This window comes from Caretta caretta, chromosome 4, assembly GCF_965140235.1.
Source record: "Caretta caretta isolate rCarCar2 chromosome 4, rCarCar1.hap1, whole genome shotgun sequence".
NCBI lineage: Eukaryota > Metazoa > Chordata > Testudines > Cheloniidae > Caretta > Caretta caretta.
The window spans coordinates 24,254,646-24,273,404 of NC_134209.1; the positions used below are offsets into that span (position 1 = coordinate 24,254,646).

At 43.9% G+C, this 18,759-nt stretch overlaps 1 protein-coding gene across 4 annotated transcripts in view; it reads left to right on the top strand.

Annotated features, from left to right (window-relative positions):
• SHROOM3 (shroom family member 3) overlaps positions 1-18,759 on the top strand; it is a 165,056-nt gene that overhangs the window by 87,976 nt on the left and 58,321 nt on the right. The gene's annotated exons all lie outside the window — the stretch shown is intronic.

Here is an 18,759-nt window from a genome sequence, read left to right on the forward strand (position 1 = left end):
GGCGATGATGTAGCAAATGCTTAACATTACCCGTGTGACAACCACCTCTCTGTTTACTTGCCATGACTTGAATCATAGTCATGGAGGGCGGAAGGGAACTCAAAAGATCATCTCGTCCAGCCCTTCCCTCCTACTCCCCCAGGCAGGATTAAGTAGAGCTAGACCACCCCTGACAGATGTTTGTCTAAGGCCTGGTTTACACTTAAAAGTTGGATCAACATAGCTGTTGGCGCTCAGGGGTATGATAAATTCCCACCCCTGAGCCCCATTGCTCTGCTGAAGAATTTGTCCATCAACCTGGCCACCGCCTCTTGGAGTGGTGGGTTACCCACAGCAACAGAACCCCCCACCCTTTCATCATTGTAGGAAGCATCTATGCTATGGCACTGCAGCAACATGGCTGTGCCGCTATACGTACCCACAGTACAGACATGCCCCCCACTTCTTCAGTTACCACCAGTACTTTGTTTTTAAGGAGGACTCAGCGGCCAGTGGTTTTTAGGCGGGAAAGGGTTATTACGTATTTATGCTGGAGGTGGTGCTGGCTGGCTAGGGCTCTGTTTCATTTTTTTAAAGTGGGATCTAAAGAAAATTAAACCAGATGAAATGGACTGGTTTTGATTTAATCGTATTTACATGAAATAAAAAAATGCCTTTCTGGTAATGAAGGGGGAGACTTTCAAAAAGGCCAAGAGTATAAGGAGCACAATGCCCATTGACTGTCAATGGCGCGTGTGCTCCTAAATCCCCTAGGTGCTTGTGATAACCTCCCGAAAGCCTCCCGCTCATTAAGCTACCTTAAAGAGGCATTGAGTATTCAGTCAGACAATCAAAATAGCCATGTAAGTTGTTCCTAAGTTGTGACCTGATGTGCATCAGGGGCTGGACGGTCTTCAAATTCCATTGCAGCTATGGGCAGATGCACAAGTGAAGTCAGACTCGGGTCCGGAGGTGTCAGGGTAAATTAAGCAAAAGCACATGGTGAACATTACTACTAACGGCTGGCCCATGGTACAGTTATAGCCAAGACAGGATATGCACTTCCAGCATAATGTGCCTTACCTGTGCTGTGGCAGTTTAGATGGGGCAAAGCTGTGTTATAATTATGTTCCAAAAACTAGCTACAGCCCTAAAAAAAGACCAGGGCTGAGGCATGGTTCTCTTAATGTTGTTATAACATGGTTTTATCCCATCCGTGAAGCTCAGACTACACTATGTTACAATGTGTCTGGGTCACCACATTGTAACGGTATTTCCCAGCATCTTGGGCCTTAGATTATTGCAAAATAGTAGGGTCCTGGCTATTTCAGGCTGTAACCTGTTATAACGCTACTGTCTAGGGCAGGGGCTGTGGTGGCCAGCGTTACGGGAAGAAAGGAAATGCTTGCATAAAAGAAAACGTATCAGCTGGTTTTAGTGGGGTTGAATGGGTGTCACTGAACGCAGAGTCTGGCCCCACAGATTCTGCATACAGTATGGGGACAGTTCCTCGGTGTAAATCAGCGTATTTTCATTGACTTTGAAGGAGGTACACTGGATTTACACCAGTTGAAGATCTGCCTCAGATATTTTATTTCACAGACCATGGACTACCATTCACACAGAGTGAATACAGAGTGTGCGTATTTAAACACAAATAAATAGACCTGCTTTGATCCGCCTCAAAAAGGGGCCGAGAAGTCATAATCGTCTTTACTGAGCTTGTGGAGGGGTTGACGTTCACCATGACCGAGAAGAAAGCAAAGAGGAATGCTTTTGTGCTCCACATGGGCTCAGGAGATCAGGGTTCACTGCCTGGCTGTGGCACAAAATTCCTTGCTCAAGTCACTTAACCTCTCTGGGCTCAAATCCACTTCTACAAAACTGAGATGAGCATCCGCCCATTCCTCAGAGGAGTGCTAAATGGGAGTGGGAGGGTAGATCCACTGGTGTCTGTGAGCTGCTTGCATACTGTGGTGATGGAGGCTGGATAGATGAAAAAGTGTGCGGTCTTGAAAAGTGCTGTATTGCAGGGCTAGAAAGATATCCTGTTTTAAAAGAAATCATTGCACCATCTACTTGATCTGCGACAAGAGTTGGGTGGTCAGGTTTTTTGTTAATATACATAAGAAAAGTAGTTAGTTAGAAGGTACTTAAGGCAAATTCTGAGGTGCTACTTTGTCTTCTTCTGTTGAGAGATCCCATGTGCTTCTGTAAGACAGCCCCAAAACTTATCAGCGAAAGGATGGTTTTGTGGTTAAGATACTGGGCTGGGATTCAGGGGACCTGGGTTCAGCTCTTAGCCCTGTCACAGACTGCGTGACTGTGAGTAAGTGGATTCTCATTTCTGTGTTCCAATTCCCCACCTGCAAAACAGGGCGAATAGTGGTACCTCCCCACCACCTCTGTTGTCTATCTACACTGTACGTTTGGTGGGGCAGGGACTCTTGCTATATATTTGTACAAAACCTGGCACAGTGGGGCTCTGATCTCAGCTAGAGCCGCTAGGTATTACAGCAAATAAATAAGAGAGCACCTGAGTCAACAATTATCTCTGGCTGTGGCAAAGGGAAAGTCTGTAGTAACCACCTCCATGTTGTGTTGGTTTTGATACATTTGGGATTGAAAGAAAAAAGCCTAGTAGGCCTGCCTTAAAAGATGACAAACCTTCAAGCAAGGGGAGCTGGGGAGCCTAGGCCAGATGCAGCGGCTATATGAAATGCACAAGGATTTTGTTGCCTAAGTGGTTAATGAGTTTACTACCTTGTTCCTGTCAGGGTTTTGTAGGGTAGGTGCTGATTAACGTGTCATGCCCTTTCCCCCACGCCTCTCTTGCTGCACTTCCATCTCCCAGGCTCCAGCTGACACCTTTTATTAGCAAACTTGTCCCTGAATCGTTAGGAATAAATATTGACAGTGATGGCTGCCTAATAGGATTTAACTTGCAGTTCACTGGGTGTAAGCGTTTGGCACTTCTAGCTCTTGGTGTGTCGGCTTGAATGAGAAACCGTGTTTGGGACAGACCCAACCAAGATTTAGTCCGGGGGGGATTTCTTGATAGAATGTTCTCCGGACCTGGGGAGGGGTGGGCCAGGGGCACACACTGCTACCCTTTGTCTGTTGGTATGGAAAGCAAAGCTCGGATTTCTATACATTCCGCCACTGAATTCCACTCTGTGTATAGCGTGGATTCCAATCCCTGAGAATCCTGAGCAAGGGGCCCGTTAAAGACAATGTTTAGAGACAAATGGTCACTTGATAGAACCTTTTTGGGGGGAGAAAGCTGCTGTTTCGTACATCTGACCATGGAGTAACAATTCTGATGAGCATTTTCTTCTCTCAAGTAAGGCTTGTAAAGTAGATCTGCGTATTTAAATTGTGTGATGATGGTTCAGCTTGACAGCCCTGGAGGAGCCTAGCATGGGTGTGACATAGGCTGTAACAGCACAGTCCTTCCCTGCAATGCCTTGCCAATGCACATCAGTGCTGCCCTTCAGGAAGAGACTGATAGAATTTAACATAGAATGATGATGGGTGGGACTTTCAATGGTGCCTAAGTGACTTATGAACACAGTCCCCTTGAGAGCCAATAGGACTTGTGTTCCTAAATCACTTGAATAATTTTGAAAATCCCACCCAAGGATCAAACTGTAGAGTTTGTAAGCCAACCGACAGTATAAAATCCTGTCGTAGGGATCTCATTCTCTGTTAAATTCTGTAGGCTTATAGAGTAATTTCTGTGGAAATCCATTTAAATTCAGTAAGACTTATCCTGGAGGGTGACCTACGAGGATCATCTCTAGATGAGGGAATAGCTCAGTTTTCATATCCATTCAGTCCTTGGGTTCTCTGCTAATGGCATCCCAGTTCAGCCCAAGTGGAGCTTGGTTCCAAAAGCAAAACCAATCAGCTCACCAGCCAAACCCAAAATGAAAGAAACGTGACACTTGGGGAAAGCTTTACAGTTCATATTACTGGAGGCGGCGCACATCAAAGAGATCTCATGCTCAGAAATTATTAAACTAACTTGCCGGTAGGAGGAAGTCATAGAGAAGCGGGAATTTCCAGACAGACTGCCCCTTCCGGTCTCTGAGAACTGTGAAAGCCTGCACCTGCTTCTTGTGTATGTGGCTCCCATGTAAGTTATGCATCTGTCTCAGCTTAGAACTGATCACAAGACTCAAGCCCATTTATCCTTTCCACACTTACAATACTGCCCACAAGAATCCCCTGTTGAAATTAGAATAATTGCTTTATTGTCTCTTACAGTCCTCCCTCTCCTTCACCTCCCTGCTGCTTCCTCTTTAAAATTAGCTCCTTTGTGTCAATTCCCATAGCTTACCCCTCACCGGCAGCAGCGGGAATGTGAGATGGGGCCCAGGTCTGGCCTGTGGAGGCCATTCACCCACAGCTGGATCTTTGTGTTGGGGTTTCTACCTGTCTGGAAAGGAGAGGAAGTGTGAAGCAGCTTCTGTGGTCTCTTTTGCTGCTCTGTTTGTGTGAGAGGTGGTTGTGATGAGACAGGATGCATAGGGCAAGGTCAGAGATACCAACAGCTTATCTCCTGAAATCAGAAATGTTGAGTGACTTCATATTTTCTCCTACCCTAAACTGTTCTCAAATATCTAATCTGAATGGGGAAAGACAGATAGGTGCTAAAAATAGAGTGAGAAACCGAGATTGAATGAATGAGTCATGGGAGCCCCTGGGAGCTTATTGGAAGCTAAACGGCTTGCGTCAGACACTGTGTCAGCAGCTGTGATCAAGAACGAAAGTGAATTTTAATGAAAAATTACTCACAGGCCAGATCCTCAGCTGGTGTCAATCGGTGTAACTCCATTGGCTGCCCTGCCCACTGACTTCAATGAAACTATGCGGATTTACACCAGAGCACATTAAGCACAAAGCCCTACAGTAACTCTATTCCAAGTAGCAGGGGTTTGGGCCATGACTGCAGGAAACTCATTTTCTGTTTTAAAAATCAGCCGGACTAAAGGCTCTTCAGTGATTAGCAGTTCAGCTGCTGCATGGGCTTGATCATTCAAGATGCTGAACACCCTCGTCGGCTGCCAAGCTCTATGGGAGTGGGAGGTTGAACCTTGTGTCAGTATAACTGCTATTTTCTTCTTTGCATATATCATGCTGTTGCCTCTCTCCTGTTTGAACGGGCATATCAAGAAGCAAAGGAGAAAAGTAAATGATTGCAGGGATTACACATTCTCAGCTGTCCCTTAAGGGCACTGGATGGCTTGTACACTGCAAAATGGGCACTCATTCTGCATTAGATCTCCCCCCCTTCCTCTCAAAGGGACAACAGGAACCCGATATTTCAGTAGCACTCTTCTCCTAGAACAGGATTTCTAGATGGTTGTAACTCCAAGGAAATCATGAAGGGCAATTGTGTGGGTGGGGAAATCACAAAGCATTGAAAATTGTATGGCTGTCTAAGCAAAGAAAATCTCACTCCCTGCACATCCTACCCTTGAAGGTCAAGTATTCTCTGTCAACCTGTTGAAATGAAACACGCACACAAATACATCATTATTCTTTAAAAAAAAAAAAGGAGTACTTTTGTGGCACCTTAGAGACTAACCAATTTATTTGAGCATAAGTTTTCGTGAGCTACAATCACTGTATTTTCCACTGAATGCATCCGATGAAGTGAGCTGAAAGCTCATGAAAGCTTATGCTCAAATAAATTGGTTAGTCTCTAAGGTGCCACAAGTCCTCCTGTTCTTTTTGCGAATACAGACTAACACGGCTGTTACTGTGAAACCTGTCATCATTATTCTTTATCATTTGTGTCGTGGTAGCACCTAGGAGCCCCAATCATGGAGCTGGACCCTGTTGTTTTAGGTGCTGTGCAAGCACAGAACAGAAGAGCATACAACCTGAACAAATAGATAATATTGTTCTCACTGAGGCATTTTTTTTTTACTCTTACTGTTCGAGTAAAGGTCAGGCAGTCATGAACATTTTATTTCAAATAAGCTGTTGCCAGCTCGAAAAAGTTGAGAAACACTGACCTGGAAGGCTCCCCAAACCCCTGACTTTATGTAGACAAGCCCTCTGCAAATCATCCACCGGAACTTCTGAGCACACCTCCAAACCCTCGACAAAGGCAGTTTCTCCCGCCCCCTCTGCCCCCACCAGACAATCAACACAGTGCGGATGGGATGAGATGCATCAGTGAGTGTATTCCTTGCTTCGTGGTTTGAATTGTAAACGAGCAAGGCCCTCTTATGTTGTATCTATTGTGGATTCCTTTAGTCCACTGTTAGAATGTTTTTTCTTGTTGTTGTTCTCTGTTAAAAAGCCCAAGGGCTATAGCTTTTTGAACTTTGCACCAATGATGCCATTGAGAACAAGATGCCACATCTTATATGATATTCAAATTGCAGTAAAATACTCCTTTTTAAAAAATGAAGGCAGATTGTGCCTTTAGGTCTGTCATTGATGCAGAGCATTGCCATATTAAAGGAGCTTTGGTCAACAGTTGCTGTCTTTGTTCTTCTTCATTACCTCTGTGATTGCCTTAGTTTGGACCTTTTGTTTCACCCAGGGATGACAACAATGGTTTGGAGTGAATGACAAGTAATAATAGTTCTCATCATATGCAGGAGAAAGGCAGGATGAGCTAAGTGGTTTTCCCTCCCAGGGAGGCTGTAAGCATAGTGTGATAATTAACAAACACGCAGGACTGCAAAGCTATTTCCCATCTCAATTGCTTAACTGACTGGGCTACAAACCACGGTGTATGCAGTGTAGTTATAGCCCTGTCGGTCACCCACCTTGTCTGGGCTGTAAACCAACAGGAGGTGGATCACCGGGTCAAAGAGTGCTAGTCCTTCTGTACACCGTATGGGCAGAATCCTCAGGTCATTTTTACTCCTTATTTCGGCAAAACTCCCACTGAGATCAAAAAGTACAGAAGTCATTGGGAGTCCTCCTGAGTAAGGACTTCAGGGTTTGAGTCAAGAAGAAGTGGGTGATGTTTAAATAAGTATGATTAAGGAACAGGGACATATCCTTGGAATTGGGCCCTGTGTGGGCGAAGATGTTTCAGGCCATTACCCCCAGCCAGTTGATAAGTCCTATCAAATACTCTCATGTTACTGCAATTAGAATTTAAGCATATGGGAAAACACTTGAAGAAAAGATGCAAAGAGACAGATTAGATAGCAGAGCTGGGTTACAGCTGCAAAGTTCAAATTCAGATCCTGATTCTGAACCCCCACCAAACTTTGAGCATATTGGGATCTGAGGTTTTAGTCAGTCTTCTGGAAATGTGCAGCCAGATTTTCGAGTGCTCAGCCTCCACAACCAGGGCCCAATTTTCAAAAGAGGTGAGCACCCAAGAACTCCCAGTGTAACATTTACGGCCAGATTCTCAAAGAAGCTCAGCACCCAACATTCTAAGCACTTTTGAAAATCTGGCCCTGGTTGTGCTGTGCTGTGCCCTTCTGAAAATCTTGCCTAAAAAGGCCAGTTGTAAATTTCAGATCTGGAATCTGAGCTCTGCACATGTTTGGACTGGGTGTTAGGATCGAATTAATCTAATGAAGCATTAGTTTAGTCGGCTGGAAAATGCCAGTGTTCTAAGAGTTAAGTGTAAAAATAACGTGGAAGGATATTATTTGTTTACAGAATCTCTTGGTCCAAATACAACATAGAGTGTCTTCAGCTTCTAGATCCAGTGAACTTTTCTTTTAGAGACTATTTTATTTTTATAATTAGCCCTAAAAGGGGACATCTTGTTTCGCATAAGCAGGAGACCTGTTTTCCTTTTGTTGCTGCCTTCTTTGGCAAGTGCTGGGAGATTTTCTGTTCATTTGGCAGGCAGTTTGCACTTTACTCCCATTACAGTATCCTGTATGAGGAAACAAATGGTGTAATTGGAACTGAATGAGTTTTGCATAGGTCGATTCTCACTGTAAATGTGTGCCATATTGCGCATGAACAATTTTATTAGTTTCACTTGTGTAGAGCAATCACTGTACCAAATGGCTATATGAGTTACTTATTGTTCTATTATGAGGTAGGTCATCTGTACATCAACGTGGCAGAGTTCTTATTTGCATGAGAAATAAGTCAAGCCAAAATGCCAGATCTGACCACTCCTCCGCATGGGAGAAGTTTGGATCCAGATTCAGGCTTTATGACTGGCCCCTAGTTCTGTAATGGAGCAAACCAAACTCCCCAATCGACACACCCCTAAAATTTGGAAAAGTTCAGATCCCGTTCCAAATGTTGTGGCTTTCACAGTGGTATCAGAATATCAGAACTGATATCTGTGAACCTTAAAAGGTTCTGAGGTTCAGATTTGGTTTGATTTGGCATTCAAAAGTTTTCAGACATCTGCCTGTCTGTCCATATTTATAATCAATTGTAGCTCTAGGATGCCTGTTAGCATGATAACTATACTTATCCGAAGTTTTAAACATACCTGAACACACCTTGGCCTCTCCAATCGGGAAATTCTGTGGGAAATCTGTCAAGAGCAAGTGTGTGAAATCTTGTATAAGATTCCCAGCACTTCCTGGCCTGGGATAGAGTGGACATTGACTTTCTTGGTATTTCTGTATCTGTTTAAAACTGTACTAAGTGAAGCTGTTTTCCCAACAGATCTGGCTCTCCACTAGTGCAGATTGGACTAAAATGTTTAGCTTTCAAGGAGAGATTTAGATAGAGAATGCATTGCATTTAAAATTCTACAGCTTCCGTTGGGATGCTGTTTGAAAACCCAAGACAGCGGTGATTTTTTTTAATCTAGTGTACTTCGTTCACAACAGGCAATATGGGTGAGTTCCTCGACTGATGTAAACTGGCCTAGCTCCATTGAAGTCAACAGAACTATACTGATGTGGCCCTAAAGTTTTATGGTCATTTTCCATACAAAATGTGTCCTAAAAATCTCTTTATAGAGTTAAAAGAGTTAAAAGAACTCTCGTGGCACCTTAGAGACTAACAAATTTATTTGAGCATAAGCTTTCGTAAGCTACAGCTCACTTCATCGGATGCATTCAGTGGAAAATACAGTGGGGAGATTTTATATACACAGAGAACATGAAACAATGGGTGTTACCATACACACTGTAACGAGCGTGATCAGGTAAGGTGAGCTATTACCAGCAGGAGAGTGGGGGTGGGAAAACCTGGTGTAGTGATAATCAAGGTGGGCCATTTCCAGCAGTTGACAAGAACGTCTGAGGAACAGCCGGGGGGGGGGGGGGGGGGAGAATAAACATGGGAAAATAGTTTTACTTTGTGTAATGACACATCCACTCCCAGTCTTTATTCAAGCCTAAGTTAATTGTATCCAGTTTACAAATTAATTCCAATTCAGCCGTCTCTTGTTGGAGTCTGTTTTTGAAGCTTTTTTGTTGAAGAATTGCCACTTTTAGGTCTGTAATCGAGTGACCAAAGAGATTGAAGTGTTCTCCGACTGGTTTTTGAATGTTATAATTCTTGACGTCTGATTTGTGTCCATTTATTCTTTTACATAGAGACCGTTCAGTTTGGCCAATGTACATGGCAGAGGGGCATTGCTGGCACATGGTGGCATATATCACATTGGTAGATGTGCAGGTGAATGAGCTTCTGATAGTGTGGCTGATGTGATTAGGCCCTATGATGGTGTCCCCTGAATAGATATGTGGACACAGATGGCAACGGGCTTTGTTGCAAGGATAGGTTCCTGAGTTAGTGGTTCTGTTGTGAGGTGTGTGGTTGCTGGTGAGTATTCGCTTCAGGTTGGGGGGCTGTCTGTAAGCGAGGACTGGCCTGTCTCCCAAGATCTGTGAGAGTGATGGGTCGTCCTTCAGGATAGGTTGTAGATCCTTGATGGTGCGTTGGAGAGGTTTTAGTTGGGGGCTGAAGGTGACAGCTAGTGGCGTTCTGTTATTTTCTTTGTTGGGCCTGTCCTGTAGTAGGTGACTTCTGGGTACTCTTCTGGCTTTGTCAATCTGTTTCTTCACTTCAGCAGGTGGATATTGTAGTTGTAAGAATGCTTGATAGAGATCTTGTAGGTGTTTGTCTGAGGGGTTGGAGCAAATGCGGTTGTATCGTAGAGCTTGGCTGTAGACAATGGATCGTGTGGTGTGGTCTAGATGAAAGCTGGAGGCATGTCGGTAGGAATAGCGGTCAGTAGGTTTCCGGTATAGGGTGGTGTTTATGTGACCATCGCTTATTAGCACCGTCGTGTCCAGGAAGTGGATCTCTTGTGTGGACTGGTCCAGGCTGAGGTTGATGGTGGGATGGAAATTGTTGAAATCATGGTGGAATTCCTCAAGGGCTTCTTTTCCATGGGTCCAGGTGATGAAGATGTCATCAATGTAGCACAAGTAGAGTAGGGGCATTAGGGGACGAGAGCTGAGGAAGCGTTGTTCTAAGTCAGCCATAAAAATGTTGGCATACTGTGGGGCCATGCGGGTACCCATAGCAGTGCCGCTGATTTGAAGGTATACATTGTCCCCAAATGTGAAGTAGTTATGGGTGAGGACAAAGTCACAAAGTTTAGCCACCAGGTTTGTCGTGACATTATCAGGGATACTGTTCCTGACGGCTCGTCCATCTTTGTGTGGAATGTTGGTGTAGAGGGCTTCTACATCCATAGTGGACAGGATGGTGTTTTCAGGAAGATCACCGATGGATTGTAGTTTCCTCAGGAAGTCAGTAGTGTCTCGAATCCTGTAAAGACTTATTTTAAACACATGAGCAGTCCCATTCATGTCCATGGGCCTGCTCATGTGCAGACTGCATTTGCAGGATTGGTTAGTTGGTTAATACAAGGCAGGAACTGGATGGCTTAGTGAAACTTTCCTTTGGGTCAATAGTTTGAATCCAGCCCATCTCACTCATGGCTGAAAATTACCACCAGCTAATGGCCTACATGAAAGATTGAGATATTTTAGAATTTTGAATTTTCATACATTCAAGTTTTAGAAACATAGAAATTGACAATTTTAGCATTTTTAGATTAACGTTTACATTTTAACTGTAAGCTCTTTGGGTCAGGGACCATCTGTTATATATGTCTATGAGCGCAACAGGGCCTCAGTGCTGGATTGGGGCCTCTTGGTGCTGTGTGATAGAAATAATAAACTATAATCAAATAGTTTGGTGGTCCCAGTCTAGTGACAGGCTTCATGAAAGCCAGCACTGCGCTCTTAACAAAGATGCCAGGTGTTGACTGGGCATGAAAACTTTCAACTATACCTCCCAACATTTCAAGTGGCTAAAACAGGACACGACACCACTCAGGTTTGGCCCATTTGCTTCTCTGTAGATGGAGAAGAAGGGCAAATGGGCAAATTTGACTGGCACTGCAACCTGAGTGCCACTCAACTTTGGCCCAGCTGCCCCTCCACAGACAGAGTCTAAGGGGGGTCCGGGGGAAACATGCGTGGTGTTGTGACACTGTGCACCAGGTTGCAATGCCACTTGGTTTGGGGGCCTTCTCAAACAAGGTCCCAGGGCAAACTGACCCTTTTGTCCCCTCAGGGAGCCCTGAATGATTAAAATGTTCACTGCAATTGGGACAGGAGGGGGTCAAAGTGGGACTGTCGGGAAGTGACAGTCTGTGAGCTACCTTCTCAGCCCTACAGGTGATTCCTTCCTGTCAAGGTTAAGTCACATTGGCAGGCCGGATGGGTACCTTTCTGCATCCCTGGCCTGTTCTGTGGATAAATAAGGGACTTAAGTCATGAGGGCTGCACGCCCGATGGCTTTCATAGCACTAAATTCACATACACGGAAAGAACAACCAATAATGCAAGACCATGTCAGGCACTTCAAAAAGCAGCAATTTAGCGTATTTTTAAAAAGTGAAAAATCTCTAGGTCCAAGGTCTGGATGCATTTAAACTCTGTGGAATGCCTATTATCTAACCTAAAGAGCAGAATGAAGTCTGGATATTGTGGACACAAATGCTGTTGGCACAAGCTAAAAATGTGCATGTGAGCGCCTTTCTAAGTACCCGATAATCCCCCAGGGCCAAGTGAAGATTAGGTCTCTCTCCCAAACAAAGAGGGAGTTCATTTTCTCAAAGATCCCTCAGCCGAAGCCAAATTGAGCGAGGAACCCATTTTCCCCAAATGAATGAAAATCCCTCATTCAGTTCTCTGCTTGCAAACAGGTATAGAGGTGAAGCATCTTTATTTCCTTGTGTGTGTGCACGCGAACAGAGCATTGTGTGAGATTGTGGGACTGGGGTCAGATCAACGAAAATAGATCCAATCTAACACTAAAAAATGCTAGAAACCTTTGAGATTAAATAATATTGCATGATGAAAATCCAGCCACTTCTCTCCACAGCCTTCTCCCTGCAGAGCTGAAGATCAGCGTGCATTTCTTTGCCTTCACTCTGCAGGGTGACTGTGGTGGTTCTTTTTCACAGAAGTCTAGTTTCTGGTTGTTTAAAAGGAACCACCTTGCTGGGAGAGACACTTAATTCATTTCAGCTGGCTTGTCCTTCTCTCTCGTTTCTTCTTGCATTGCAATGTCATGTGCTCTGCACTGCCAGCAAGGAGCCCTTAGGATAAATGCAACAGATCCTTCAATCTGAGACTTTATTACTTAGGAATTCCCATATCAGGGTAGCCCAGTGACCTCTAATCTTTTAATCTGTCTCCAATGGTAGCCTACACATTGAGAGAGACGTAATCTCTGTCCCTGTCCCCCATAATTCACCGAACTGTGCTCTACAGTTCCCTAGAAATTTCTCTTCTTGACCCTCGCCAGTGAGCGTCTTATGCCCTAGCATGAGGATCCTTAGCCCCTGTAATTCTGTCCGAGCGACTGTAACTGCAGATGCTACTGTGATTTATACAAATCTCTATTTTTTAAAAAAAAATTCCTGTTTTGAGGGGGATGGATCTTACGTGGGATTTTTTTCTTCAGCTCCTCCCATCTTCCCACAGGCTCCCCTGCTTCCAGCTGGCTGCAGAATGCTTGGCTTGACGCTTTTCTGAACTTACATATCAGCATCTGAGCACAAGAGCATATCATTGCTATTTCTAGTTTGGCTACAGGCCACACTGCCTAGTGACACGAGGGACGCCTTAACCGATGGAGCTGATATGCAGGGTCCTGGGGCAGAGTTAGCACAGTGCTCCCAGATCCTGGCAGCGCAGTGTATTGAATCCATGGCTACCTTTAGACAGGCATTGCTGTTATCAGCTAAGCCACACGCACAGCATCCAGAATAGGACTCAGGATCCTGTGCTCTCAAACCACAGGACACGACCACTTAAGCTCAAGGAGATACTCTGTTGCCTGTGCCAACAGTATGGATTACGTGCTATTTTTGGACCAGCCACAGCAGGAACAAAATGACAGATACTTGAGCAGTGCTGTCTTTCCACCCAGTGGAGTGCAGTGATATCTACAACATGCATGCCGGGGAGCATGCTGCGGTTAATAGAGTGTGCCTCACATGGTAATGTCTGGTTCAAACCACAGGACTATAGGGTTAGCCCTTCATTTAAATAGTGTCAACCATGAAATAGTGTAGAAGAGGAAGAGATCGATCCCACTTTCCAGGAGATAGAGGATTTTCATTTTGGGGACATTTTCATTCACAAGGAGGAATAAATGTTTCACGAGCTGACAGCTGTCCCTTTGAGAGCTGGCCTTAAGCCTGCAATATGAGGTATCAGAATTCAAGCCAAAAGACTGCTGTTATCTCACTGGTTGAGCCCAGGGCTGCTGGGGCAGGGATTTCAGGACAATGTGTGACATTATGTAACAGCAACCCAACACCACAGGGCATGATAAGGATAGAAAGGAGGCTTAACCCCTTCACTTCCTTCCTCTGGTGAGCATGTCAGATGTGAGTGTCATTTCCCTGTTTGCAAAAAGAAAAGGAGTACTTGTGGCACCTTAGAGACTAACCAATTTATTTGAGCATGAGTTTTCGTGAGCTACAGCTCACTTCATGTACTTGTGGCACCTTAGAGACTAACCAATTTATTTGAGCATGAGTTTTCGTGAGCTACAGCTCACTTCATCGGATGAAGTGAGCTGTAGCTCACGAAAACTCATGCTCAAATAAATTGGTTAGTCTCTAAGGTGCCACAAGTACTCCTTTTCTTTTTGCGAATACAGACTAACACGGCTGTTACTCTGAAATCTGTTTCCCTGTTTGTAGTCAGATCATTTAATGTTTCAGTGTTTGGGAGTTTTCAACCAGAACATACGAGAAAATGCCCAAAGAGCTCAGTGGAACTGCAGAGGACAAGTTTTTGTCACTACTCACATGGCTGATTGCTGCCTTCACTTTCCACCCCGTGTAAGAAGTTCCAGCCTTTTTGCAAATTGTGAAACGTAGACCCTGCACGATCCTGTTTATCATAACAGTATCGTCAACCCCAAACATTAAAAAGAAATGTCAGGCCCCACAAATTATGAAATTGGCTTAAAAATAATTACATTTGAAAAATTAATAAATGGAATCGCTTTATTTGCCTCTTGGTTTTTTAACCCTCAGGGGGTCTTATTTTCAAGCTTGTTTCTGTGACTATACTAGCTGGAAACGGCCTCCTTTCTTTTTTAAACAAAACCCAGGATTTTCTTGTAATCAGTTGACTCTAGGAGCTGGGGATTTAAGGAAAATAGAGCACAAAATTCACAATAGAATTGCAAGAGTTGGCAACACTGTAATAATTGGGGGTATTGAGATCCAAGGGTTTGGTTGAGGTCCACTCTAATCTGAAAGCAATAGACAGACCCAAACATGGTGCAGAATGTTAGCAGTGCAGATTCTGGGAGTGGATACAGGGAGTGTTGGAGGAAATCATTTGGACAAAAGCAATGGAAGGAGAGCGAGCACAGAGGGCCAGCAGAAAGTGTTGAGAGAGAAATAAATGTGTGTCCAAGAATTATGTATAATGTCTGGCAATAAAATACACAGAGACACCAAAAGTACATTAAAGAAAGTGATATAAGAGAAAGAGATGGAAAACATCAGGTACACAAAACAACCGGAGAGAATGCAGGATGGAATGTAGAGATTGTAAATAATGATAAAGAAAGCAAAAAAGATGGGAATGAAAGGCAAAGTGCCTAAGAGGTTAAAATAAATAATAAGAAATGTTTCAAGTATGTAGGTAACAAGAGGTCAGTGCAGGACACAGACAAGCCTTTAGGAGGAGGTCAGAGTAATTTATGGACAGAAGAGGTGGATGTTACTAAAACATTCAATGAATTTTCCAGAAAGGAAGGTCTGATGGTGGAGGTAAAGGGAGGATGAAAGATATCAAATGCTAGAAACAGACTACATGTTCTGGGGGAGTTGATTAAGGGCAATTATGAGTCTGAGGCCACACAAGATCCATCTCAGAAATCTAAAGAAGGTGGTAAAAGATGGGGAAACCTTTAAGCAGGTACATTGTTTAGAAAAGAGGCAGTGAGTGATGGACTGCAGAGATAGTGCAATACTTACAAAGAGAAACTGCCTTAATGGAAAAAAGAAAAGGAGTACTTGCGGCACCTTAGAAACTAACAAATTTATTTGAGCATAAGCTTTCGTGAGCTTTCTGAGCATTTACTGCTCAGATAAATTTGTTAGTCTCTAAGGTGCCACAAGTACTCCTTTTCTTTTTGCAGATACAGACTAACACGGCTGCTACTCTGAAACTTGCCTTAATGGAGGTGGTCTTCTGATAAAATTGGAGCCTTGGTCCTCAGTGGACCAAGATCGTCAGTTGGGATGGCATCGCTCCATTGACTTTATTGGAGCTATACTGATTTATACCACCTGAGGATCTGGCCCACTACATTGTGGATACTAAAGTGGCAGGCTCTTAAGACAGAAGATTGCCTAATAAGGTTGATTTCTTATAAAGATTTTAGTGTATTTTATGAAGGGTCTAATGAATGACCAAAAAACAGTAAACATGTCAGCATTAACTTTAAAAAAGCAGCTACAGATTCTGACACCTTAGTCATGATGAATAATATCTCATTCCACAAATAGCTCATTGGGTGACATTCTGGCCCCATTGAAGTCAATGGCAAAACTTCCATTGACTTCAGTGGGGCCAGGGTTTTACCAAGTAAGACAATTTGTGGAGTGAGGGTGTTAAATCCTTTTTTCATTCAAAAACCCTATAGCTATTTGAGAAAGGGGAAAGAAATGGATGAGGGAAACCAGTGTTCTAACGAGATTACAACAAAGATGGCTCCAAAACCTAGGTCAGTATTCTGTAATAAAAGAGATAAGGAGGGATATTCCCTCTTCAATACATTCCCATTAGCCCTCCTTGAAAAGTATACAAAATTCTAAAAGGATTAATGCCACAAGTCTGTGTCCCTTATTTTTTTATATATATAATACTTCAGTATTCTACAGAAATGACCCAAACTACTTCAGTATCGCTAATCCAAGAGGTAGTGTTTTGTATTATTAAGGCAAAATTAGGCTCCTAAACCTTTGTTTTAACTCCTAAATAAGTGACCTGATTTTCAAAAGTGCTGAGAACCCTGCAGCTTCCACTGAAGTCAATTGGAGCTGCTGGGTGCTCAGAACTTTTGAAGATCAGGTTACTTACTTATGTACTTAATAATGGATTTAGGAGACTAACTTCAGACTCCTAATTTTAGAAATCTTGGCTTTAATGTATAATCCTGCAGTATTCTTTTGCTACTGGCTGAGCGAGTGTTAAGTGAAGAGCAAAAGGGCCACACACCTAAGCTAAGGAAAGGCTGGACAGAATGTCTTTGTACAGCGAGTTGTTAACATGTGCAGCATTAAATACCAAAGGCACAATGGGAGCAGCCAGTATAAATAACATTTAACAGTTTGACAAGAACTTTGCAGAAAAGAAAATATTTTGGGTGCAGCTGCCAACTTCAAGTGGGGATAGAGGGACGTTACGTAGACCCAGCTAGCCTTTAGAAACAGTGTTATATCTGGGTGACAGATAAAGGACAACTGCAGGATTGTGCTTTTCCAAGATGGTCACTGTGGTTTGTTTTTTTAAACTATGTAACTGTGAGGCTGTTTTCTGGGTACTGCAATTTAAGTGGGAGGGACCTGCTCGTCTGTCTGCCAGGGCACTCCCAGGGAGGGAAATGGTATCACAGAGAGAGTTGTGTGGACCCTGCTCCCTTGTGGAGATTTCATATTGTCCAAAAGGAGTTGCTGTGAAGAAGGCAAGAAAGCGACTTGTGGGCCTTGAGCTGAGCAATGACAGTTCAAGGCACAAGGTATTTCGCTGATTTATTCCCTGCACTGAGATGACGATTTCCGTTGTAAACTGGGAAATGGAAGAAAAGCCAGGTATCATGTTTGTAAAGAGCCTTCCTAGAGAGTGAACTTACTACTGGGTCGCTGGATTCAGTATGGTGTCAAGGATTGCTATGGGAGTGTGGTGCTGTGGGAAGTTTCCATCTTTCAGGGGACATGTCATGCCAAGGCCTGACAGGTAGATTCTGTGGCACCTTTTGTAAGAGTAGGTGTGTTAACCCTACTGTCCATTTAGCTAGCAATAGTCTGTCTATCTACAATTCCCCATGCATATTCACCTGGGCAAGATATTCTTCTTCACTTCCCGTCCTAAAAGGTCACGGGGTGTTACTGTACGCTGTTAAACAGCCGCTGTGTTCCATCTCAGAGGCGTCTGCATTTTAGTGATAGAATGATCCCTATCTCTTAGGTACTTTGCAGCAGTTGTGAGGTTTAATTCATTGTGTTATTTATTAACTGTTCGATTATCACATGGAATGTTTTTGTCTTTTATCCTTTTTCTGTCACCTGTGGGTGAACGCTTTTCATGAAGCAATCATTCTATATCTGACTGCTCAGTCCTCCTGGACAAAAGAAATCTGCACAACACCTTCCAAAGATGAGCCTGGGAGCTTAAATTCATATCTTTGCTAGACACTAAAAATCATGGTTTCATAAAGACCCTGGATTTATGGCTTATTAGGACAGTCTGTCACCCACTAACCCCCGTTTTTTGTCCTGTGACTGCAGAGGTGTTCATGGGCCACTTCACCTTGAATGATCTCTTAGGGTATGTCTACACTATGATATTAGGTCGATTTTATAGAAGTCAATTTTTAGAAATCGATTTTATACAGTTGATTGTGTATGTCCCCACTAAGCGCATTAAGTTGGCGGAGTGTGTCTTCAATACTGTGGCTAGCATCAATTTACGGAGCGTTGCACTGTGGGTAGTTATCCCACAGTTCCCGCAGTCTCTGCTGCCCATTGGAATTCTAGGTTAAGCTCCCAATGCCTGATGGGGAAAAACATTGTCGCGGGTGGTTTTGGGTACATGTCGTCAGTTGCCCCTCCCTCCCTCTGTGAAAGCAATGGCAGACAATTGTTTCGCACCTTTTTTCCTGGGTTACCCATACAGACGCCAAAAGCACGGCAAGCATGGAGCCCGCTCAGCTCACCACTGCTTTTGTGAGCATTGTAAACACCTCGCACATTATCCTGGAGTATGTGCAGAACCGGACTAAGAGACGCCAGCATGAGGACGATTGTGATGAGGACATGGACACAGATGTTGCTGAAAGCATGGGCTGTGGCAATTGGGACATCATGGTGGCAGTGGGGCTGGTTGATACAGTGGAACGCTGATTCTGGGCCCGGCAAACAAGCACAGACTGGTGGGACCACATAGTGTTGTGGGTATGGGATGATTCACAGTGGCTGCGAAACTTTCGCATGTGTAAGGCCACTTTTCTTGAACTTTGTGAGTTGCTTTCCCCCACCCTGAAGCGCAGGAATACCAAGATGAGAGCTGCCCTGACAGTTGAGAGACGAGC